A 25509-nucleotide genomic window follows, 5' to 3' on the forward strand; every position below is an offset into this window, starting at 1 on the left:
AGCCTCTTAGCATCCTCCTCACAGCTCACACTGCCACCCAGCTTAGTGTCATCTGCAAACTTGGAGATATTACATTCAATTCCTTCATCTAAATCATTAATGCATCTTGTAAATAGCTGGGGTCCCAGCACTGAACCTTACGGTACCCCACTAGTCACTGCCTGCCATTCTGAAAAGGACCTGTTTATTCCTACTCTTTGCTTCCTGTCTGCCAACCAGTTCTCTATCCACGTCAGTACATTACCCCAATATCATGTGCTTTAATTTTGCACACTAATCTCTTGTGTGGGACCTTGTCAAAAGCCTTTTGAAAGTCCAAATACACCACATCCACTGGCTCCCCATTGTCCACTCTACTAGTTACATCCTCAAAAAATTCTAGAAGATTTGTCAAGCATGATTTCCCTTTCATAAATCCATGCTGACTTGGACCGATCCTGTCACTGCTTTCCAAATGCGCTGCTATTACAACTTTAATAATTGATTCCAACATTTTCCCCACCACTGATGTCAGGCTGACTGGTCTATAATTCCCTGTTTTCTCTCTCCCTCTTTTTTTAAAAAGTGGGGTTACATTAGTTACCCTCCAGTCCATAGGAACTGATCCAGAGTCTGTGGAATGTTAGAAAATGATCACCAATGCATCCACTATTTCTAGGGCCACTTCCTTAAGTACTCTGGGATGCAGACTATCAGTCCCTGGGGATTTATCGACCTTCAATCCCATCAATTTTCCTAACACAATTTGCTGACTAATAAGGATTTCCTTTAGTTCCTCCTTCTCACTAGACCCTCGGTCCCCTAATATTTCCGGAAGGTTATTTTTGTCTTCCTTAGTGAAGACAGAACCAAAGTATTTGTTCAATTGGTCTGCCATTTCTTTGTTCCCCATTATAAATTCCCCTGATTCTGACTGTAAGGGACCCACATTTGTCTTCACTAATCTTTTTCTCTTCACGTATCTGTAGAAACTTTTGCAGTCAGTTTTTATGTTCCCTGCAAGCTTACTCTCATATTCTATTTTCCCACTCCTAATTAAACCCTTTGTCCTCCTCTGCTAAATTCTAAATTTCTCCTAGATCTCAGGTTTGCTGCTTTTTTTGGTCAATTTATATGCCTCTTCCTTGGATTTAATACTATCCCTAATTTCCCTTGTAAGCCATGGTTCAGCCATCTTGCCCGTTTCATTTTTACGCCAGACAGGGATGTACAATTGATCAAGTTCATCCATGTGATCTTTAAATGTCTGCCATTGCCTATCCACCATCAACCCTTTAAGTATCATTTGCCAGTCTATCCTCGCCAATTCACGTCTCATACCATCGAAGTTACCTTTCTTTAAGTTCAGGACTCGTGTCTGAATTAACTGTGTCACTCTCCATCATAATGAAGAATTCTACCATATGAAAAGAGTGGGTTCCATTTAAAACCTTAATTATTTGAACTATATTAAAGACCTTGGGGTAGAAATTGGCTAACCTGTGAAAATGGGCGTGGGGATCACAGGACACAATTAACCCATGCACCGTTCCTTGCATTGTAAGCAGCACAGTAAATTGGTGTTGCTTGCTGCTTTACATGATAACTGCGAGCAGCCAACTCCCGGTGATGTTCATTGGCTGCATGCATCAGCAGGGGGCCCAATATCATGAGCGGCTAGCGCTACTTAAAGGCAGCCTGCCCCTTCATAAAGGGGAGACCCAAGAACTGGTGCCTTTCCAGTCAGTGGAGGAAGAGGAAGAAGACAGTGAAGATTGTCATGTATTTCACCACCTTGCAATGACAATAGTTATGTAACTGTAACTCATGCACACTGTACCTGTACCCTTGAAATGCACACCCTGACCACAGGGGGGTGAGCTTGTGGGAGACACTCCTCACCGGGGTTTCCAGGTATAAAAGGGGAGGTCCCACACAGAGTCAGCACTCCTTGGTCCTGGGAATAAAGTAAAGGTCACAGAGTGACCGTGTCTGATATATACATGCCTCGTGTGAGTTTGTAACAAGGTGCAGAGACATTACAAAGATAAAGTGACAACGTTACTTATTTTTACACTCGCAGCCACCAGCTCAGATACTGACACTGCTGTAATATAGAGGCTAGGATAGAGGAGGAATCTGCACATGGTGAGGCATCGGGCACAAGTGCGCAGGAGCCAGGGTGGGGAAGGATAGCACAGATGCCAGCTTGCCGGAGTGCGAGGTCGCACACTAGTTCTGCTGCAGAGGACTCAGATGAGGATTTTGAATCGGCAGGCTAGAGAAAAAGGTTGATGGGTGTACGTAACCAAATACTTGGTGCACTGGAAAGCCTGCACTCAATGTCAAGGAGCATGGAGGAATTCAGCTCCAAAGTGGCACAGAGTTTTGCGCAGAGCTTGGAACCCATTCTTTTTAATATGAAACGGGTTCTCAACTCCATCAGCACTCCTGTGGAATCCACCATGATGCAGCGTCTGTTGGCCGATGTCACAGCTTCCATTGCAGAACAAACAGCTACAATCAAATGTCTGAGTGTTACAGTGGAAGTTCAGACTTCTGTCTTGCAAGCTCAGATCGCTGCAATCATGGCTCTGGATACCACTGTTCACAGGGGCTTCCAAGGCATCATAGCAGCCCATCAATCATTGACCAGAAACTTAACTCGACCAGTCACATAAATACATATTCAGTTCCATTCACAAGTAACATTCGCGCCACACAAGTGCCAGGCAATGACAATCTCCAACAAGAGAATCTAACCACCGTCCTTTGACATTCAATGCCATTACCATCGCTGAATCCCCCACCATCAACATCCTAGGGGCCACCATTGACCAGGAATTTAACTGGACCAGCCACATAAATACTGTGGCCACAAAAGCAGATCAGAGGCTGGGTTTTCTGCGGTGAATGTCTCACCTCCTGACTCTCCAAAGTCTTTCCACCACCTACAAGGCACATTTCCTACATTACAACAGTGATAAGACTCCAAAAGTACTTCCTTGGCTGTAAAGCGCTTCTGGTGGTTGTATAAATGCAAGTCTTTCTTTTCTTTTTTTCTTTATGTCAGGAATGTGCTGAAATATTTTCCACTTTCCTGGATGAGTGCAGCTCCAACAACACTCAAGAAGCTCAACACCATCCAGAACAAAGCAGCCCACTTGATTGGCGACCACCACTACCTTAAACATTCACTCCCTCCACCACCGGTGCACCGTGGCTACAGTGTGTACCATCTACAAGATGCACTGCAGCAACTCGCCAAGGGTTCTTGAACAGCACCTCCCAAACCCACAACCTCTACCACCTAGAAGGACAAGGGCAGCAGACACAGGGGAACACCATCACCTGCAAGTTCCCCTTCAAGACACACACCATCCTGACTTGGAAATATATCGCCGTTCCTTCAATGTTGCTGGGTCAAAATGTTGGAACTCCCTCCCTCACAGCACTGTGGGAGTACCTTCACCACACGGACTGTCGCAGTTCAAGAAGGCGACTCACCACCACCTTCTCAATGGCAACTAGGGATGGGAAATAAATACTGGCCTTGTCAGTTACACTCACATCCCAGGAACGAATAAAAATAACATAGAGCTCGGGCAGAAAGGGACTGTGTAAGTTGTATCCTCCCTTCCTCTTCCTGTTCCTTCACCCTATTGCACTTCATCCTCTTCCTTTTCCTCTTGTGCTCCTGCTCCTCAGCTTCTCACCTGATAGGCAGTGGCAAGGGCTGTTCCCTCATAATGGCCAGGTTGTAGCAAGTAGCATACAAATGTTGATATCCACTCAGCTGAGCACTCCTCCGGAGTGGTCCAGGCAGCAGATGCGTTGCTTGAGGATGTTGATGGCGTGCTCTATAATATTCCTTGTGGTAACATGGCTCTCACTGTAGGCCTGCTGTGCACGTGTGCGTTGGACCAGAGTCGTAAACCATGTCATGAGTGGATAATCCTTGTTACCCAGTAGCCAGCCTATGACTTGCAGTGGTGGGTCAAATACAGGTGGCACAGAAAACTGCCGCAGAATGAAGGAATCGTGACTGCTGGTAGGGTAACGGGCTTTCACCTGCATGATGTGCTGCCTGTGGTCGTACACTAACTGGATGTTGAGGGAGCGGAATCCTTTTTAGTTCATGAAAATGGCCGAGTTCAGATGAGAAGCATGCAAGGCAATGTGCATGCAGTCAATGGCACCCTGCACTATGGGGAAGCCTGCAACTTGTGCAACTCCCTGTTTGTCTCTGGCAAGAGATAATGAGATGACGCTGTCTCTCTGTGTACAGACAGCCTCAGTCACCTCCCTTATGCAGCAGTGCACTGCAAGCTGCGAGATAGAAACATAGAAAATGGGTGCAGGAGTAAGCTATTCGGCCCTTCGAGCCTGCACCACCATTCAATAAGATCATGGCTAATCATTCCTTCAGTACCCCTTCCCTGCTTTTTCTCCATACCCCTTGATCCCCTTAGCCGTAAGGGCCATATCTAACTCCCTCTTGAATATATCCAATGAACTGGCATCAACAACTCTCTGCAGCAGGGAATTCCACAGGTTAACAACTCTCTGAGTGAAGAAGTTTCTCCTCATCTCAGTCCTAAATGGCCTACCCCTTATCCTAAGACTATGTCCCCTGGTTCTGGACCTCCCCAACATCGGGAACATTCTTCCTGCATCTAACCTGTCCAGTCCCGTCAGAATTTTATATGTTTCTATGAGATCCCCTCTCATTCTTCTAAACTCCAGTAAATATAGGCCCAGTCGATCCAGTCTCTCCTCATATGTCAGTCCTGCCATCCTGGGAATCAGTCTGGTGAACCTTCGCTGCACTCCCTCAATAGCGAGAATGTCCTTTCTCAGATTAGGAGACCAAAACTGAACACAATATTCCAGGTGAGGCCTCACCAAGACCCTGTACAACTCCCTGCTCCTATACTCAAATCCCCTAGCTATGAAGGCCAACATGCCATTTGCCTTCTTCACCGCCTGCTGTACCTGCATGCCAACTTTCAATGACTGATGTACCATGACACCCAAGTTTCGTTGCACCTCTCCTTTTCCTAATCTGCCGCCATTCACATAATATTCTGCCTTCGTGTTTTTGCCCCCAAAGTGGATAACCTCACATTTATCCACATTATACTGCATCTGCTATGCATTTGCCCACTCACCTAACCTGTCCAAGTCACCCTGCAGCCTCTTAGCATCCTCCTCACAGCTCACACTGCCACCCAGTTTAGTGTCATCTGCAAACTTGGAGATATTACATTCAATTCCTTCATCTAAATCATTGATGTATATTGTAAAGAGCTGCCATCCCAGCATTGAGTCCTGCGGCACCCCACTAGGCACTGCCTGCCATTCTGACAAGGACCCGTTTAACCCGACTCTCTGCTTCCTGTCTGCCAACCAGTTCTCTATTCATGTCAGTACATTACCCCCAATACCATGTGCTTTAATTTTGCACACCAATCTCTTGTGTGGGATCTTGTCAAAAGACTTTTGAAAGTCCGAATAAACCACATCCACTGGTTCTCCCTTGTCCACTCTACTAGTTACATCCTCAAAAAATTCCAGAAGATTTGTCAAGCATGATTTCCCTTTCATAAATCCATGCTGACTTGGACCGATCCTGTCACTGCTTTCCAAATGCGCTGCTATTTCATCTTTAATAATTGATTCCAACATTTTCCCCACTACTGATCTCAGGTTAACCAGTCTATAATTACCCGTTTTCTCTCTCCCTCCTTTTTTTTAAAAAGTGGTGTGACATTAGCTACTCTCCAATCCATAGGAACTGATCCAGAGTCGATAGACTGTTGGAAAATGATCACCAATGCATCCACTATTTCTAGGGCCACTTCCTTAAGTACTCTGGGCTGCAGACTAGCAGACCCTGGGGATTTATCAGCCTTCAATCCCATCAATTTCCCGAACACAATTTCCCGACTAATAAGGATTTCCTTCAGTTCCTCCTTCTCACTAGACCCTCGGTCCCCTAGTATTTCTGGAATGTTATTTGTGTCTTCCTTCTTGAAGACAGAATCAAAAGTATTTGTTCAACTGGTCTGCCATTTCTTTGTTCCCCATTATAAATTCACCTTATTCTGATGGCAAGGTACGTACATTTGTCTTCACTAATCTTTTTCTCTTCACATATCTATAGAAGCTTATGTAGTCATGTTGCTTATATGTCCAGCAGCAGCCTGGAAGGAGCGAGACACATAAATGTTAAGAGTCACGGTCATCTGCATAGCTCAGGCAATGCTGTCCTTGCCCTTTTTTGAGGTTGCAGCAGTGGCTGCAGCAGTTGGCAAATTTTATCCCTGACCTCTTTCGTGAAGGAAAGATGCCTCACACGTTGCTCCTCACTGAAGTTGAGGTAAAAGAATTGCTCCCTAAAGACCTTCAACGGGTATGGCCTTCTGCTGAGAGCCCTACTCCTCCTCCTCCCTCTTCCAGTAGCTTGTCCTGCTCTGCTTAGCCTCTCTTCATTCTCCCAGTCATGCTCAATTCCCAGAGGATGGCTTACCAGGCCACACATGTCTGGAAGCAACCTGTTTCAACATGTCTTTAAATGAACAAAAAAGTCTTCAGCACCAGTCAGACCACACCCTGTACATTACTGAAACTTTAGACAAGTATAGGAAAGCTCCTAAAATGCATACAATTGCACCAACAGCTAGAAGAACTAATCCAGCAAGTGGTTCATGATCCTATTAAGTAGTAGCGGTGAGGGGTCCTTCATGCCGTTTAATATTGTGTTCAACTGTGTGAGGTTAAGACAGGGTGTAGGCTGAAGTGTGGCATTCACAAATTACAGCACTGGCTTCAAATCAGTGTTACACACTGATTGATGTCATAATGTGCCTGCTCTGCATGCTGTTAGGTGTTAGGTGCGTGCGCACATGCAAACCCCTTTACCAAGATTGAGTCCGGCTCACTTCCCGTCAGAAGTATGCGCATGCAATTCGGCATGCCATTTTCAAGCATTAGGGGACCCGAGTAGTGGCTAAAAAAACTGGCGCTACAGAAACCAATGTTTCCCCATAAATTCCCATTTTTCTCATGCATTCCTTTGAACATCATCTTATCTTGAATATCTCAGTAATGCTAATATGCTTTAATCTCAGGAGATACATCATTTTTACATTCAAGTCACCCAATTAAAATGCTCTGCTACAACTTTTGATCTTTCTCAGTTTTTGGCTGCGGCTGTTCTGACATAGGAAGATGCTGTGCTGTGATGTATTTGATCTCTTCAAAAAACTCATCTTCAGTTTTGGTTTAGGCGTACTTCATGTTTTTCTTTGACTTTATCTGTGCAGGCAAGTAAGCTCTACTCAAAGAATCAGTAAGGCGCATATCCTTGCTTTACTTTTGGAATATACTTCTGGCACACTTGGCTGGAATTTTCCCCTAAAAAAAACAGATGGGTTTGGAGCGTGGGGGTTGTTACATTGTTAAAAATGGCTTTACCGACCTGACTGCCCTCCAATCCGCCCACTTCTAGATTTAACGGAATCGGACGGAGCAGGACAGGGGTGGGCGACCAACCCACTCCCAGGGGGCGGTACATCAATTTAAATATAATGAGACTTCAAGCCTCTTTTTTCACCTCCATTTTGAATTTAATTGCATGTGGACGGGTTTCACACAATTCGTGAAACCCGAAAGTTAAAACGAGGTTGGGACTGCTGCATCCAGGAGGTAAGTGGCTTTATACCTCCCTCCTGAATACAGGGTCCCTCCCTAACCCATCCCCTTGATCAGAGACCCCCTCACAAGGCCTCCGATTAACCCCCAGGACTCCCATCCCCACTATGAGGCCTTCCCCACCACCCCGCAGCTGATGCTGAGGCTGACTACAATCCTCCAGTGGCCAGCCATGATCCCCTCTAATCCCCCGTCGATGCCCAAGCCAACACCACCCGCCGATGCTCTGGCTGACCTCCCGTTCCGACCTCCCCCCAACCCCACTCTGATCTCTGGCCAATTCCCCGATCCCCCGCCAACAAACCCCTCCCCAAGCACATTCCCAACCTCTCCCCCCCAATCCTCAACCCCACCCCGATCTCTGGCCAATTCCCTAATCCCCCGCCAACAAAACCCCTCCCCTCCGCTGATTCCCGACCTTCCCCGATCCCCAACCCCACTCAAATCTCTGGCCAATTCCCCTCCCGCCCCCGCCGATTCCCAACCTTCCGCGATCCCCAATCCCCCCGCAATCCCCGACCAAGCCCCTGTGGATCCCCACTCCCCCACCACGGCCGACTGAACACCCCTGCCCCAATCCCCGCGATCTCTCCCCTGGTCCAATCCCTTGCTCCCTATCTGCATTTGAAGGCTGGCTGGCTGCGGGCAGGAAACCAATGCCTCACATGCAAATCAGGCCCTGTCGTTAAAGTAGGCAGGGCCTGCAGGAAACCCGGCCTCCTGGTTTCCCACCCGCCTCGGAGGCCCCCAGCCCCAAACTGCCGACCTGCGGAAAATCTGGACTTTGTCATTGTTCCGGTGCCAAAATTGCCGAGCATTTCTTTCTCAGTTTGTGCAAATTTCCTTTCAGATGGAGTGAATAACCTTGATAAAATGTCCTTCGGAAAGCAAAGCTACACCATGCTCAGATTCTGATGCATCACTCTATAATGTGACCTCTTCCTTCACCTCATAATGCCTAATGTGGATGATCTACAATTAAGTCTTTGACCTCAGTTGCTGTTTATTCATGGGTCTCTAACCTGTGGTTTTCCACACTATTATCTTGCAGATACCTAAGTGGTTCAGTTACTGTTGACAAAAGTGGCAGAAACTTTGAAAGCTAGTCCATCATACCTAAGAAACACCTAAGAATGAATGAACAACATTTGGTTCAGGCAACTGCAGGATAGCTTGGACTTTCTTTGGACCTGGTTTCAACCCATCAGTAGTCAACTATAAATGGAATTTCCATGAGCCAGAATTACTTATTTTCTCTCTCGGTGGGCTACAGATAGGGTATTTCAGCAATGCCATACAGAAAAGAGCAACCAGAATGATTGATGTTTATATGCAGACTATGGATGTACTCTCTGTGTAGTCACTGTATAGTTGCATAAGATGGAGACTTGTTTACCTGATGTACTATCAATAAGGTTTACACTGTGTATATACATGCTGGCACCACTAGAGGGTGCAACTGGAGGAGGCTGGGGTTTCCTGCCCTCGTGGCAGGGTCCAGTATAAAAGGCTGCACACCATGCTTGTGCCTCACTCTGGAGTTTGGAATAAAGAACCAAGGTGACTACAGTTTGAGTACAACACATTGTCTCATGGAGTCATTCATAAATACATGCAGACATAACAATTGAATATATTGGATTATGAGGAGCCATTATGTAAATTGGGTATGTTCTCACTGGAAAAGAGGTTGAAAGGTGATGATTGTTGCTTTTAGGATTCTAAAGGAACGAGATAATGTAAACTATGACAATCTGTTTCACCTTGTCCAGAACAGTAGAACAAGAGGTAAAAGCCGACGCTCGAAGTGGGGTAAATTCAAAACTAATCCGTGGAAGCATTATTTCAGGAGCAAATGGTAAATCTATGGAACAGGCTCCTAAGGGAGGCGGTGCAAGCAGATAGTACTGATTAATTCATATTCAAATTAAATACATTTCTTTCAGAAAATAACATTTTGGGATACTTTGAGACATGGCATATGGTAAGTGTAATATGTTTGGGAGGAACAGGTGACTTTGGACGTATGGGGAGAAAAAATTATGTGGTTTGTGCCACACGTTCGCACCACAAGATGGAGCTAAAATGCCATTGACAGTTGTAATGACAGTTGATGCTGGTTCCAGTGCCACACACCATATCTGTCTTACCGGTAGCGCTGCTGGTAAACTCTCTTGCCAGGGACCACGCTATCATGAAGATCGTGATGTCAGTGAGTGTGCAACGCTCAGTGGACGCCCGATCTCCCAACTTCCTTATAGCCAGTGGACTTACCGGCTGAAGTTAACAACGACAGCTTCAGGCGGCGAGCAGCAGCAGGAAGCCGGCTCCAGCGACGCTATTTAAATGGATCATCACCAATCACTCGCACCTGAGAGGTTTGTGAAGTTTGAGTGGCTGTCTGTTAGTTCCTGCCACCGCAATAGTTTTCTTTCATAATTTCAAGGTTCTTTGGTATCAGGAGTGTTCTGGGAAGTACAAAACTGCATAATTATTTCTCCAAAGATTCAAACTATATTTGCTAAGATTAATGGGGCGCTGCACTGGCATTTAGCTTCCAGGATCTACGGCAGAGGAAGCAGAGGCAGTGAGAAAGATGGGAACACGTGCGCAGAGGGAGGAGGAGGGCAATCAGTGATCTGAAAAGGAGGCCTTAACCTATGAGAGTATTCCAAGAGCACTTCTCCTACCTTCAATTAAGCGAGGAGCAGTGTATTAGAAAGCTCTGCTTCACCAAGGAGGTGGTCACAGAACTCTGCCACCTTCTGCAACCAGGCCTCCAGCCTCAGACTAGGGCGACCATGGCTCTCTCACTGGCAGTCAAGGTCACCATGGCCCTCAATTTCTTCGCTAGCGGATCCTTCCAGTCTGCAGCAGGAGACATAACTAACATCTCGCAGTTCACCATCTATCGCTGCATCCGGGAGATCACTGAGTTTCTCTACACCAGGAGAAAGGACTACATTGGCTTCCCCATCACCAGAGAGAAGCAGGACAAGCATGCATGTGGCTATGCCAGGATAGCGGGATTCCTCATGGTGCAGGGTGCCATTGACTGCACCCACATGGCTTTGCGGGAACCGCATAACAATCCTGAGGTCTTCCATAACCGCAAGGACTACCACTCACTTAATCTATAGTTGCACGACCACACACATTGAATCCTCACTTTCAATGCCCACTATCCTGCACCAGACCGGTGTGCCAGCACTCTCCCAACCACCATGTCAAGCTCGGAGACAAGGGCTATCCGCTCTTCACCTGGTTCTTGACTCCCCAGCGCAACCCCAACACACCTACCCAGCACTCATATAAAGTGAGCCATGCTCGGCTGAGCGGGTGTCCCATTTTGTGGTGGTCTGCTGCATGCTCCACAACTTAGCCATCATGAGGGCGCAGTCCTTGCCAGCAGGGATTGTGGGACTACCTCAGGCGGACTAGGCAGAGGAGAATGAGGGCGAGGAGGAAGAGGAACAGGAGGGAGGGAGAAGGCAGTAGGACTATCGGCCTTCTGAACTGGCTGTCCGTGACAGGCTCATCAGACTGCATTCGAATGAATGAAACCCCAGATTCCCATAGCTCACCACATCCCCATTATACAATCCCTGTCTCATGCCATATCACAGCATCCTCCTGGATGCAAAGGTGAAATGAGAGAGACCACAAAATATTCCAAACACCATTAATAAACTTACTGTTGGTGGGTGAGTGCTGGGGGTGTGATGCATTGAGCAGTGTGTGAAGCTTGTGGTAAAGACAGTGGTATGTTACATTTTTGAAGCCTTCACTCACCCTGACCATCTGTGCAAGCTCGTTAAACTTCTTCCTGCATTGTGCCTGGGTCCTGGGGACCCGGGACATGGTGTGCCACCTCCCTCCACATAGTTCGGCAGTCTTGTGGCTCGGGCCTCCTGCCAGTTGACTGATACAGGATCGCCTGCTTTCTCTCCACTGCTAAAACCAATGCCTCCACATCTTTCTTAGAAAACCTTCAGCTCTCTCCCTGGGGCAGCGATCCGCCATCAGCATTTGTAAATAAATGCTCCTTGTCTTTGTCCTTCTTCTTATGGTTGTTGAGGCATTTGCACACCCAACAATGCTGAGAATGAGGTGCTGCAGCATCAATGGACCTTCCCTTTAAGTAGTGAAAAAAGCCTGTGGCAATCATTACTTGCATTTAGACTACACCGATATTGGTCCATCTTTTCAGTGTAACGCAATAAGCTTGGGTTTTTAGACTAGATTCATGACTGCAATCATTTAAATAAAGAGTAAAACAAATTTTGCGTGCAGTCTATATGATTTTCAACTAACACTACTTAACTATTTTTAGTCTATACACCACCCATTCCTTGGCTATGGTTTCCAAAAGATTCCACCATTGGGGTTTCTCTTGCCTCATGTCTGGATCTGTTGTAGACTAATTGATAGAGATTGGTTGCCATGATTAGTCAACATTATATGCGTATTATAAGACAAAACATTTGACACCGAGCCGCATAAGGAGAAATTAGGGTAGGTGACCAAAGGCTTGGTCAAAGAGATAGGTTTTAAGGAGCATCTTAATGGAGGAAGGAGAGGTAGAGAGGCATAGAAGTTTAGGGAGGGAATTCCAGAGCTTAGGGCCTAGGCAACAGAAGGCACGGCCACCAATAGTTGAGCGATTATAATCAGGGATGTTCAAGAAGGCAGAATTAGAGGAGCGTAGATATCTCAGAAATTTCAGCCCCTTAAACTCCAGGGCTCCATGTTTGAAATTGAATTCCATTTCAATACTAGCTACTGAAGAATTGTATGGGAAAAAATATATAGAAAACCCCCCTAATTTGTCACACTGTTTAGATATAATTTCTCTGCTCAATATGTTACAGATCCCTCATATAATTTTAGCTTAATTTCACTCATTTGGTGATAGAGATTACCCACAGGAATCATGTGCCCTTTGAAAGGAAGTAGATTGTATATAGCTCCACAATGTAGCTGAAACATAATACTTATGTTATCAGTAACTCTCATCAAAATCAGAAATGTGTGCTCTTTGATACTATAATATCAACAAATTTTTTCATTTGTTCTGAGGATATGGGTAATGCTGGCAAATATAAGAACGTAAGAAATAGGAGCAGACCAAAGCCCCTCAAACCTGCTCTGCCATTTTATACGATCTTGGCTGATCTGATCATGGACTCAAGTCCACTTTCCTGCCCGCTCCACATAACCCCTTATTCTCTTATCGGTTAAGAAACTGTCTATCTCTGTCTTAAATTTATTCAATGTCCCGGGTTCCACAGCTCTCTGAGGCAGCAAATTCCACAGATCCACAACCCTCTGAGAAAATAAATTTCTCATCTCAGTTTTAAATGGGCAGCCCCTTATTCTAAGGTTATGCCCTCTAGTTCTAGTCTCCCCCATCAGTGGAAACATTGGGCCCAAGTTTCCACATGATTTGCGCCTGATTTTTAGGAGCAACTGGTGGAGAACGGACTATCTTAGAAATCGCAATTCTCCACATTTTTTTTTCTGCAGTTCTTGTCAGGTAGAACAGTTCTACTTTAGAACAGAATTTTTTCTTCAAAAGGGGTCGTGTCCAGCCACTGACGCCTGATTTCAAAGTTTCCACAGTGAAAACGTACTCCAAACTAAAGTAGAATGGAGCAAGTGAAGATTTTTGTAGAACTGAAAAAACCTGTTCTACACATTAAAAAATCAGGCGCAGGTTACAAATTAAGCGTCCAAAACGAGGTGGGGGGGGGAGAAGGGAAGTCATTAAATTCTACAATAAATCCTTATTTATACTTCTACAAATATTATACAAATAAATCCAACCTGAATAAACATTTATAAGCAAAGAAAAGATTAAATAAACCATCTTCCTACCTGTGTGAAAGTGCTTCAGCCATCGTTCGAAGGAAACCGCCGTTTGTTGCCGCGCAGGGGAGGGAGTGGAAGGAGACAGCGGCTTGTTGCCGCGCAGGGGAGGGAGGGGAAGGAGACAGCGGCTTGTTGCCGTGCAGGGGAGGGAGGGGAAGGAGACAGCGGCTTGTTGCCGCGCAGGGGAGGGAGGGGAAGGAGACAGCGGCTTGTTGCCGTGGAGAGAGGGGAGGGAGGGGAAGGAGACAACGGCTTGTTGCCGCGCAGAGGAGGGAGGGGAAGGAGACAGCGGCTTGTTGCCGTGGAGGGAGGGGAGGGAGGGGAAGGAGACAGCGGCTTGTTGCCACGCAGGGGAGGGGAGGGGAGGGAGGGGAAGGAGACAGCCGTTTGTTGCCGCGGAGGGGAGGGAGGGGAAGGAGACAGTGAGAAGGGAAGCCTCAGTGCTGATGGCAATGTGATTTTATTAAAAAATGTTCAAAAATTAAACAGCTACAAAGAACTACAAAAATGGCCGAGTGCCAATGTTTTTTTTCACACTGAGCATGCGCGAACGCTCCAACGCGCACGCGCAGCGTTGCCGGCAGGAAAAAAACTAATTTAAATAGTACCCGCCCCCTCCCACTTACAAAATCGGCGCGAGTGTAGACTCCGCCCTCCTGGGCGCCGTGCTAAACAGACAAGGAGCTGCAAAGCGCTCGAGAATAGCGCGGTTTTTTTTCTGGCGCCGTTTTAGGCGCGAAAACGGGCGCCCAGCTCGGAGGGGCACCCGTTTTTTATCCTGTGGAAACTTGGGCCCATTCTCTCTGCATCCACCTTGTCAAACCCCCTCATAATCTTATTTGTTTTGATAAGATCACCTCTCAATCTTCTGAATTCCAATGAGTAGAGGCCCAACCTACTCAACCTTTCCTCATAAATCAACCCCCTCATCTCCGGAATCAACCTAGTGAACCTTCTCTGAACTGCCTCCAAAGCAAGTATATCCTTTCGTAAATATGGAAACCAAAACTGCATGCAGTATTCCAGGTGTGGCCTCACCAATACCCTGTATAACTGTAGCAAGACTTCCCTGCTTTTATACTCCATCCCCTTTGCAATAAAGGCCAAGATTCCATTGGCCTTCCTGATCACTTGCTGTACCTGCATACTAACCTTTTGTTTTCATGCACAATTACCCCCAGATCCCGCTGTACTGCAGCACTTTGCAATTTTTCTCCATTTAAATAATAACTTGCTCTTTGATTTCTTTTTGCCAAAGTGCATGACCCCACATTTTCCAACATTATACTCCATCTGCCAAATTTCTGTCCACTCACTTAGCCTGTCTATGTCTTTTTGCATTTATTTAATGCCCATCCCGAGTTAGCTTAAGAAGGTGGTGTTGGTGGACCTTCTCCTTGAACCACTGCAGTGTTTGTGCCATGATTGATTTAGGTAGGGAATTTGATAGTGGCAATAAAGGAATGGCGACATTAGTCTCAGACAGGATGGTGTGTGAGTTGGAGAAGAACTTGGAGGTGATGATTTTATGATTTTCCCATAACTTTGCTGCTCTTGTCCTTCTTGGCAGTAGGTCACAGGGGAGTGAGGTGCTACTGAAGTAACTGTGGCCAGATTCTGCAGTGCATCCTGTGGATTGGTTTATACAGCAGCCACACTGGGTCGGTGCTAGAAGGGGTGAGAATATTGACTACAGTGGTCGGGGTATAGATCAAATAAACTGCTCTATCCTAGATGATGGTGAGCTGTTGCGCTTTCGAGTGTTGTTCGGTTGCATCCATCCAGGCAATGGTGTATTCCATCACACTCCTGACTTGAGCCTTGTTGATAGTGGAGAGACTTTGAGGGGTCAGTAGATGCGCCACTTATCGTAAAGTACCTAGCCTCTGCTCTGCTCTTGTAGCCACTGTATTGATATCATTATTCCAACTGGTCAACGGTGACCCCCAAGATATTGATAGTGGTGCCATTAAAGGGGAGAGGGGTATGCTTTCTCTTTTTTGAAATTATCATTATCTGCATTTATGTGGTGACATTACAAGCCTGGATGTTAACCAGGTCTTGCTGTAGGCTGGCATGGATTGTCTCATTATCAGACTGCCTTGATTTCTTGAATTGAACACATATCTTTCATATTCTTCTTTGGCTGACAAAAATTCTTGCACTTGTCTGTAACTTTCTTTTCATCACTGGGACTATCCCATGTAAATATATAGGGCAGTAAATTGCATCCTCTCCGGATACGTACAATGTGCACACGTGCCTGAAGAGGCCTCGCAAGTGCCGGTTTTGACAGATCACACACATCCCCGGGAGAAGGACATTTGCACGTGGAGATTCGGGCAATTTGCCCAACTCCTGCTGAGCGAATGTCCTTCAAACTCTTACACCTGGTAAAAGCAGGCATATAGTGTACTATTACCAGCGTAAGAGTTTTAAAAGATCGAAAAATTACATTTTATCACTAATTTTTATATTAAAGACCCTGTCCATTAAGATAACTTTATTTTTACTCCTATTAAAACATATTAAGAAAATAATTTTTTGTCTAAAGCATTTAATTAAATTCAATTTCAATTAATTTTCAATATGTGAGATTTTTAAATTTACTGTGTTGTGTTTCTGTGTTTTTGGGTATTCTGATTGCAAGTAATGGGAGCTTGTACAAACAGAACTCACCATTATTATCAATGGGAATAATCCATGTTCATTGGTGGTCCAGGCCCCGGTTGCGCTTACGTTACTGGGATGTGTGAGCCCATACGTTGGACTGTGAATGGAGGTTTCGGACTGCAAGTCTACGTTCCTCCGGGACCACCAAGTACTGTCGTAAAAAAATTTTAGGTCAGAGGCGTCCGCCCGCAGGAAGCCTCCATCCGCAATTTCTGGTTCATTATACAAAGGTAATCCTTGCACAGACATTTTAACAAGTGTGTACGTTTTACTCAGCAGATTATTTTTCTAGCAATTCTAATATCCAAGATACTTAGTGGATTTGCTTTTACTGTTCTATCTATGGCTCTTTAATTCCTGCTTTACAAAGCATATCTAACAATACTGCATTTGCCGGAACTGGTTCCATCAGTTGTGTACCTAATTAATATATGTGGTGATCTACTCAACTCCAGTAGCAATAAAGAAATATGGAACAAAATGGGGATTTGCATATATTTACAGTTACATATCTGCCTTGATCAATTATCTGCCTCGTGGCTAATTTTGACTACAGAACTTATTCATACAAATTTCTGTGTCGGTCTTTATTGTACCCTGCAATAGTGTAAAGAACTCAATCATCAATGCAGTGTATTCACTTACTGCCATTTCCACTGTTTTGCCAATAGCTATTAGTGGTATCATGGTATCATTGTGGAAAGATAAGCATTTATCAGGAGTTATGGATGTCACTTTAGGTTTAAAAATAAGCAAATGCAGAATGACATTTGTGACAAGTTCAAAGAGGAGTGTCATCTTTATCGCTCTATTAGCACAATACACAGATTAGATTAGACAGACTGCCACCTGGGAACATCAAGTTATCACACTGTGACTGTTACAAACTAACAATGTTGATGACACTTGGCAGATTTGTTCAGTAAGCCAGAGATTTTCTGTGTGGGGAATCTGTGACAAATACTGACATACACTCAGGTACCAACTGTGCTACCTTCTGAAAGACTCTCAGCTACCCAAATAGTGGTATCATTACAGAAAATAACAGTAACAGCCATAAGAACATGAGAAATAGGAGCTGGAGTAGGCCATATGGCCCCTTGAGCCTGCTCCGCCATTCAATATCATGGCCGATCATTGACCTCAACTCCACTTTCCCACCCGATCTCCATATCCCTTGATTCCCCATGACATCAAAAATCTATCTATTTCAGCCTTGAATATATTCAGAGACTCAGCATTCACAGCCTTCTGGGGCAGATAATTCCAAAGGTTCACAACCCTCTGAGTGAAGACACTTCTACTCATCTTAGTCCTAAATGACTAACCCCTTATTCTGATACTGTGATCCCCTGGTTCTAGACTCCCCAGCCAAGGGAAACATTCTCCCTGCATCTACTCTGTCAATCCCCTTCAGAATCTTGTATGTTTCAATGAGATCACCTCTCATTCTTCTAAATACTAGAGAGTATCAGCCCATTCTACACAATCGCTCATCATAAGACAGCCCTCTCATCCCAGGTTAGGAAAGCCATAAATACCGTAAAATACAGAAAAATATTGAATACATTATTCTGAAACATTTTACTTGAGGTGTGCAGTATGCCAATGTGTCAGAACCATCTGGGATCAATGTGTGGAATAGACTTCCAGGTAGCATAGTGGAGATAAAACCATGGAATAATTTATCCTATCCCGCATCAGGTCCTGTCCATCTATCACCTCTAACCTTGATGACCCATGTTAGTTTCACCCGGTCCACCAAGACCTCCAATTTAAGAGTCCCATCCTCATGTTTAAATCTCTTCATGGGTTTTCCCACTCTAGCTCTGTAACTTCCTTCAGCCCTAAAGCTCCCACCTCCCCTAAACTCCCTGGGGTAGAAATTAATCTCGGGCGGCGGCATAAAATGGGCGGTATTGGATCAGCAGCCCGTTATTCGTCCGGCTGGGGCAGGAGAAATTATTATAGGGAATAGGGAAATGGCAGAAATGTTAAACAAATATTTTGATTCTGTCTTCACAGAAGACGCAAAAAGCATACCTAAAATGGTGGGGAACCAAGGCTCTAATGAGAGTGAGGAACTTAATCAAATTAATATAAGTAGCGAAAAAGTACTAGAGAAACTAATGGGACTAAAAGCCGACAAATCCCCTGGACCAGACGGCCTACAAGGGTTCTAAAAGAGCTGGCTGCAGAAATAATGGATGCATTGGTTTTGATCTTTCAAAATTCCCTAGATTCTAGAATAGTCCTAGCGGATTGGAAGGTAGCAAATGTAACACCGCTATTCAAGAAAGGAGGTAGAGAGAGAAAAAAGGGAACTGCAGGCCAGTTAGCCTGACATCAGGAAGTTAAGGAAGTGGCATCAGGGCACTTCGAAAATTATAATATGATTAGGCAGAGTCAACATGGTTTTATGAAAGGGAAATTGTGTTTGATAAATTTATTAGAGTTTTTTGAGGATGCAACTAGCAGGGTAGATAAAGGAGAACCAGTGGATGTAGACAATATGGATTTTCAAACGGCATTCGATAAGGTGCCACATAAAAGGTTATTACACAAGATAAGGGCTCATGGGATTGGAGGTAATGTATTAGCATAGATAGAGGATTGGTTAACGGACAGAAAACAGAGAGTAGGGATAAACGGGTCTTTTTCAGGTTGACAGGCTGTAACTAGTGGGTTGCTACAAGGATCAGTGCTGGGTCCTCAGCTATTTACAATCTATATTAATGACCTAGATGAAGGGATCAAGTGTAATGCATCCAAGTTTGCTGATAATACAAAGCTAGGTGGGACAGTAAGCTGTGAGGAAAACACAAAGCATCTGCAAAGGGATATAGATAGACTAAGTGAAATGGCAGTCAGGTGGCAGATGGAGTATAGTGTAGGGAAATGTGAGGTTATTCACTTTGGTAGGAATAAAAGACAGAATATTTCTTAAATGGTGAGAAACTTTTAAATGTTGGTGTTCAGAGAAATGTGGGTGTCCTTGTGCAAGAATCACAGAAAGCTAGCATGCAGGTACAGCAAGCAATAAGGAAGGCAAATGGAATATTGTCCTTTATCGCAAGGGGGTTGGAATATAAAAGTAAGGAAGTCTTGCTACAATTGTACAGGGCCTTGGTGAGATCACACCTGGAGTACTGTGCACAGATTTGGTCTCCTTATCTAAGGAAGGATATACTTGTCTTAGAGACGGTGCAACAGAGGTTCACTAGATTGATTCTTGGGATGAGAGGGCTGTCTTATAATGAGATTGTGTAGAATGGGCCTGTATTCTCTGGAGTTTAGAAGAATGAGAGGTGATCTCATTGAAACATACAAGATTCTGAAGGGGATTCATAGAAAATCATAGAATCATAGAAAATTACGACACAGAAGGAGGCCATTTGGCCCATCGTGTCTTATGCCAATCGAAAGAGTTACCTAGTCTAATCCTATCTTCCAGCACTATGGGCTCAAAATTGGCCCACCCATTTTATCAGTGCACTCAGGGGAAATGCGCCGACTTTCTGCGTGGAAAACTGTTCTGGAAAAAATCGCTCCCTACTTTGGACGCTGTCTGGCCTCTCCTTGGTCGATGCGCAGCGTGGCCAGTGGAGTGTGGGGTGGAGCCTGCGTCCTGCGCTGAAAACAGTGCTGGGTCGTCTGCGCATGCGCATTGGAGTCGGGCCGCGATGTCCGCGCATGTGCAGTAGCGCTGAACTTTGGCAATCGGCCATCTTTAAAGGGAAACGAAGCTGCTTGATTTTTGGTGCTGGAAGGAATGCTGTGGAATATATCAGCTGCTGGAATCAAGAAGCAGTGAGTCTCTGTGTTAATAGTGCTGCATGCATGCATGCCTGCAAAAGTTCCAGAAGGAGTGCTGTATATCTGAAAATCATTGCTGCATGCAAAATAAGGACTGTGTGTTTGGAAAAATCACTGCGAGTGTCAATTCAATAAAGCAATGCAAGAACGTGCACCAAGAACGAAGACTTTCTTGCATGATGAAGTGGAAATACTAGTTAATGTAATTGAGAACAAATGTCAGGAGCTGGATACCAGCAACAGAGATCGCACAAAAGTGCCACCCAAAGAAATGAAGAAACGCTGGAACCAAGTTGCGAAAGATTACTGCGTAGTGGTGAACACCCAGAGATCTGGAAGCCAGTGTAAAAAAAAATGGCAGGACCTTGGTCAAGTAGTTAGTGTAAGTAATATTTTCACTTATTCAATGCAATTGCAATTGTAAATGTGACCAGCTATATATGTCCCACCAGCAGAAAGACACCCTCTCTAAAAAGTTGCATTTTCATCTTTACAGAAGAAATTGTCCCACAACAAAAGGGAAAGAACTCGAACAGCAGGAGGCCCGTCAAATCTGCATCAACTGACACCCTTGGAAGAGAGGGTCGCTGCTTTGATGTGACCTACCTGGAGAAAAACAATCAGTACTGCACAAGCTGGGTCCACATGCGAGGGAGAGGGTAAGTCCTGAAAATTCATCATGGCCCTTCAAATCAATCTGATACCTGGCCTGCTATGTGTGAGCCTACTCATGCCACCCATCCTGCCCCCTCCTGTGCTGCTAACCATTTGACTGTTCCGTTATATTTTGTAGAACCTGATGCCAATCCTGAAGATCCAGAACATTCAGACGCGTACGAGCCTAACCCTGCAGACCAACTTGGGGGTGGGGGAGGAGGTGGGGATGGAGATGGATGAATGGGACAATGTTGTATTGAATATAGATGATGCCACATTAATGGACTTCGCGTTGCCAAACCCTTCCATGAGTTCTGGTGTGACATTCCTTGGTTTCAGCCCTTCCGAGGTTGAGGTTCCCAGTGCTGGTGGAATGCAGCATAGAACACCCAGGGACCCACCGTCCCAGCTGCGCCTCCCACTGGGGGGGTGCCACAAGGCAAACCCAGGGTGAAGGGACCCAAGCCGGACTCTCCACATTAATACCTGACCACCGCCCCCCCCGCCACCCATGAAGAAGTGCACATTCACCGAGATGGGGATGAGAAATGGGTGCAGCCTTTCTTTGCTGCTATTGTTGTTGTTGTTGTTGATGTTACTGTTGTAACTGTTTTCAAATTGAAAGTTTTTTGTAAATTATGTAAATTTACAACTTTATAAGTGATCTTTAAAGTTAAAGAGTTTAACTTGATATCAAACTCTTGATACAAGAGTTTGATATAAAGTTAAGTACATTGTAAACTTTTGAATAAAATATATTTTACATTAAAGCTGAATCATGTTCTATTAACACAACACAACATTTAGGAACAACTGCAAAAAATAAACTTGTCCATGCGGAATAGTTGTCGCTGAGCCCTCGGGCATCAGTAAAGCATTCACGTTGAGTTGCTGGCGCAAGGCTCAAGCAATCGTTAAAGGGGCACGATGGCCCGCCCTCCTCTGACATCGTGCTCTGGCCTTAGGCACTTGCTTGGTTTCCTCATCATTGACATCATCCTCCTCCAACACCTCCTCCTGCTCATCACCTGCATCTTCCAAATCATTATTATCAGCCACTCTCACCGCAGGTGGGTCTTCTTCTTCCAATATCAGCTGCTGCTGATGGCTAAGTTATGCAGCATGCAGCACACAACAGTGAACTGACCGACAATCTCAGGGGAATATTGCAAGAAGCCTCCGGAATGGTCCAGGCATTGGAAACGCTGTTTCAAGATGCCAATGGTCCTCTCTATGATGCTGCATGTCGTAATGTGCGACATGTTGTATTGATGATCAGCTTCCATCCGGGTTACGCTTAGGGGCGTCATGAGCCAGGTGCCGAGGCTGTACCCTTTGTCTCCCAGTAGCCAGCTCTGCCCTTCTGGCTGCTGCTCAAACATGTCAGATATAACGTTGTCATGTAGGATGAACATATCATGGGTGCTGCCAGGGTATCTTGCATTGACTGACATGATGCGATGCATGTTGTCACACACGAGCTGCACATTAATGGAGTGGAAGCCTTTTCTATTCCTGAACAGTTCGGCATCCTCCACAGGTGCTCGCAAGGCGGTGTGAGTACAATCAATGCAACCCTGTACCTTTGGGAAGCCAGCAATCCTTGAGAACTCCACGGCCCTGTCATGGATTGCTTGGGCGGTCATTGGTGCATCCGTGACCTGGCGAATGGAGACAAGTATTTCATGTTGAAAGATGGCGCACACATCTCCAGTTGTAGCTTGAAATGATCCCGAGGCATAGAAGGAAAGTGCAGCTGTAACCTTCACTTCAACAGACAAAGCAGTCCACCTGCCGCTTCTCAGCTGTAAGTCTGGTCTCAGCAACTCACAGATCTTACGGACAACTTCTTTGCGGAAACGAAACCTTCTGACACAATCTGCATCACTCAGGTCCAGGTCCGAATGCCTGACTCGAAATTACCAAGGTGGGTAAGGTCTCCTGCCCAGTAGCCTATGGGCTCTGATGTTCTTGATGTGACGAGCTCGAATCAATTGTCTCCTACGTAGCACAATGTCGCAGAACGCTCGCAAAAGGTGTGGCATTGATATTATTGCACCCATACTTAAAGTTAAAGTTTCAAAGGTCAAAGAAGGTGAAATGGCAGGAAAGCAGGCAGCACAGCACAGCACAGCAGAGTTTCGCAGTTTTCTTTCTCTCTCCCCTCTCAAGGTATGTATATGGACCACACCCAAAGGTCTTTTGTCCTCTCCCTCTCCCCCCTTCAGTCATGTGACTTCTCTCTCCCTCCTCCTCCACCTCCCCCCGCCGCCGCCCCCCGCCACTCCCAGCCTGTTGCAGCCTGTCTGTGAGGTTGATTCCTGCAGCCAGCCTGTGTGTGCTTCGATATCGACAGGCAGTTCCCTGGCCGAGTGCTCTCCCGGTCGTCCCGCACCTATCCCAGGCCGAGTGGTGGGCTCCCACACCGGCCGGCCCGCTGTTAAATTAGCTGTTTGTCTTTTGCTCTTGCTGCAGCCTGTTGCAGCTTGTCCAGTCGGTGAGTTTGCTTCATGCAGCCTGTGTGTTCTCCAATGGCACTTCAATCGCTCCCACCCCTATCCCTGGCCGAGTGCCCTTCTGATGCGTTGTCGTCCCGCACCAATCCCCGGCCGAGTAGGCTCCCGCACCGGCCAGCCCGCTGACTTCCCGGGCCGAGATTTGATATGAAGGTAGGATTTAGTTTTATTTTTTATTTCTTGTTGAATGTTTTTATGTCTTCTTGAATGCTTATTACTTGTTGTGCTTTGTTTAGTGCTTTGCAAGGTCCTCTCCTCTTCCCTTCCCACTCCTATCTCAGGCCAAATGGTCTCCGATGTACCTACCTGCGCTGATTTCTTATACCCTAGCCTAAGTTAGTTTGGAGTAACTATTAGCTGTCCAAAGTAGCCTAAATGACCAAAACGGGTGTAGGTGGCTGGTAACGCCCACTTTTGAAAAAAGAAGCTAAAAAAATCCAAACACACTCACTTACACTGGCGCAAATTGAATGTGCAATATGGGGATTTTTAAGATGCTCCAGAAAAATCAAGTTGCTCAAAAAAAAACGGAGCAATTCCTGGCCAATTTTGAGCCCCAGGTCTGTTGCCTTGTAGGTTACGGCTCTTCAAGTGCACACCCAAGTATCTTTAAATGTGATGAAGGTTTCTGCCTCTGCCACGCAGTAAATTCCAGACTCCCACCACCCACTGAAGAAATGTTTCCTCATCTCCCCTCTAAATCTTCCACCTGTTGTGTCCTTACAAAGAAACATAGAACTCGAGAAAATAGGTGCAGGAGTAGGCCATTCGGCCCTTCGAGCCTGCACCGCCATTCAATGAGTTCATGGCTGAACATGCAACTTCAGTATCCCATTCCTCTTTCTCGCCATACCCCTTGATCCCCCTAGTAGTAAGGACTACATCTAACTCCTTTTTGAATATATTTAGTGAATTGGCCTCAACAACTTTCTGTGGTAGAGAATTCCACAGGTTCACCACTCTCTGGGTGAAGAAGTTTCTCCTCATCTCGGTCCTAAATGGCATTCCCCTTATCCTTAGACTATGATCCCTGGTTTTGGACTTCCCCAACATTGGGAACATTCTTCCTGCATCTAACCTGTCTAAACCTGTCAGAATTTTAAACGTTTCTATGAGATCCCCTCTCATTCTTCTGAACTCCAGTGAATACAAGCCCAGTTGATCCAATCTTTCTTGATATGTCAGTCCCGCCCTCCCAGCAATCAGTCTGGTGAACCTTCGCTGTACTCCCTCAACAGCAAGAATGTCCTTCCTCAAGTTAGGAGAACAAAACTGTACACAATACTCCAGATGTGGCCTCACCAAGGCCCTGTACAACTGTAGTAACACCTCCCTGCCCCTGTACTCAAATCCTCTCGCTATGAAGGCCAACATGCCATTTGCTTTCTTAATCACCTGCTGTACCTGCATGCCATCCTTCAATGACTGATGTACTATGACACCCAGGTCTCGCTGCACCTCCCCTTTTCCTAATCTGTCACCATTCAGATAATAGTCTGTCTGTTTTTAACCACCAAAGTGGATAACATCACATTTATCCACATTATACTTCATCTGCCATGCATTTGCCCACTCACCTAACCTATCCAAGTCACTCTGCAGCCTCATAGCATCCTCCTCGCAGCTCATACTGCCACCCAACTTAGTGTCATCCGCAAATTTGGAGATACTACATTTAATCCCCTCGTCTAAATCATTAATGTAGAATGTAAACAGCTGGGGCCCCAGCACAGAACCTTGCGGTACCCCACTCACTAGTCGCTGCCTGCCATTCTGAAAAGTACCCATTTACTCCTACTCTTTGCTTCCTGTCTGCCAACCAGTTCTCAATCCACGTCAGCACACTACCCCCAATCCCATGTGTTTTAACTTTGCACATTAATCTCTTGTGTGGGACCTTGTCAAAAGCCTTCTGAAAGTCCAAATACACCACATCAACTGGTTCTCCCTTGTCCACTCTACTGGAAACATCCTCAAAGAATTCCAGAAGATTTGTCAAGCATGATTTCCCTTTCACAAATCCATGCTGACTTGGACCCATCATGTCACCTCTTTCCAAATGCGCTGCTATGACATCCTTAATAATTGATTCCATCATTTTACCCACTACAGATGTCAGGCTGACCGGTCTATAATTCCCTGTTTTCTCTCTCCCTCCTTTTTTTAAAAGTGGGGTTACATTGGCTACCCTCCACTCGATAGGAACTGATCCAGAGTCTATGGAATGTTGGAAAATGACTGTCAATGCATCTGCTATTTCCAAGGCCACCTCCTTAAGTAC

General features: G+C 45.5%; 1 protein-coding gene and 1 long non-coding RNA gene across 5 annotated transcripts in view; one reads left to right on the forward strand and one right to left on the reverse strand.

The window, feature by feature from the left end:
- The window catches only part of rab36 (RAB36, member RAS oncogene family), a 188156-nt gene that overhangs the window by 128769 nt on the left and 33878 nt on the right, over positions 1-25509 (reverse strand). Inside the window, exon 2 of one of the 4 annotated variants that reach the window (XM_070887537.1) lies at positions 9970-10163. The exons of the other annotated variants lie outside the window; for them this stretch is intronic. The gene's annotated coding sequence lies outside the window, so the exon portion shown is untranslated. The remainder of the gene's footprint in view (positions 1-9969; positions 10164-25509) is intronic. 4 annotated transcript variants of the gene reach the window in all.
- LOC139268818 (uncharacterized) overlaps positions 1-25509 on the forward strand; it is a 100530-nt gene that overhangs the window by 48614 nt on the left and 26407 nt on the right. The gene's annotated exons all lie outside the window — the stretch shown is intronic.

The sequence above is a fragment of the Pristiophorus japonicus genome, chromosome 8 (genome assembly GCF_044704955.1).
Source record: "Pristiophorus japonicus isolate sPriJap1 chromosome 8, sPriJap1.hap1, whole genome shotgun sequence".
Taxonomy (NCBI): Eukaryota; Metazoa; Chordata; class Chondrichthyes; family Pristiophoridae; genus Pristiophorus; species Pristiophorus japonicus.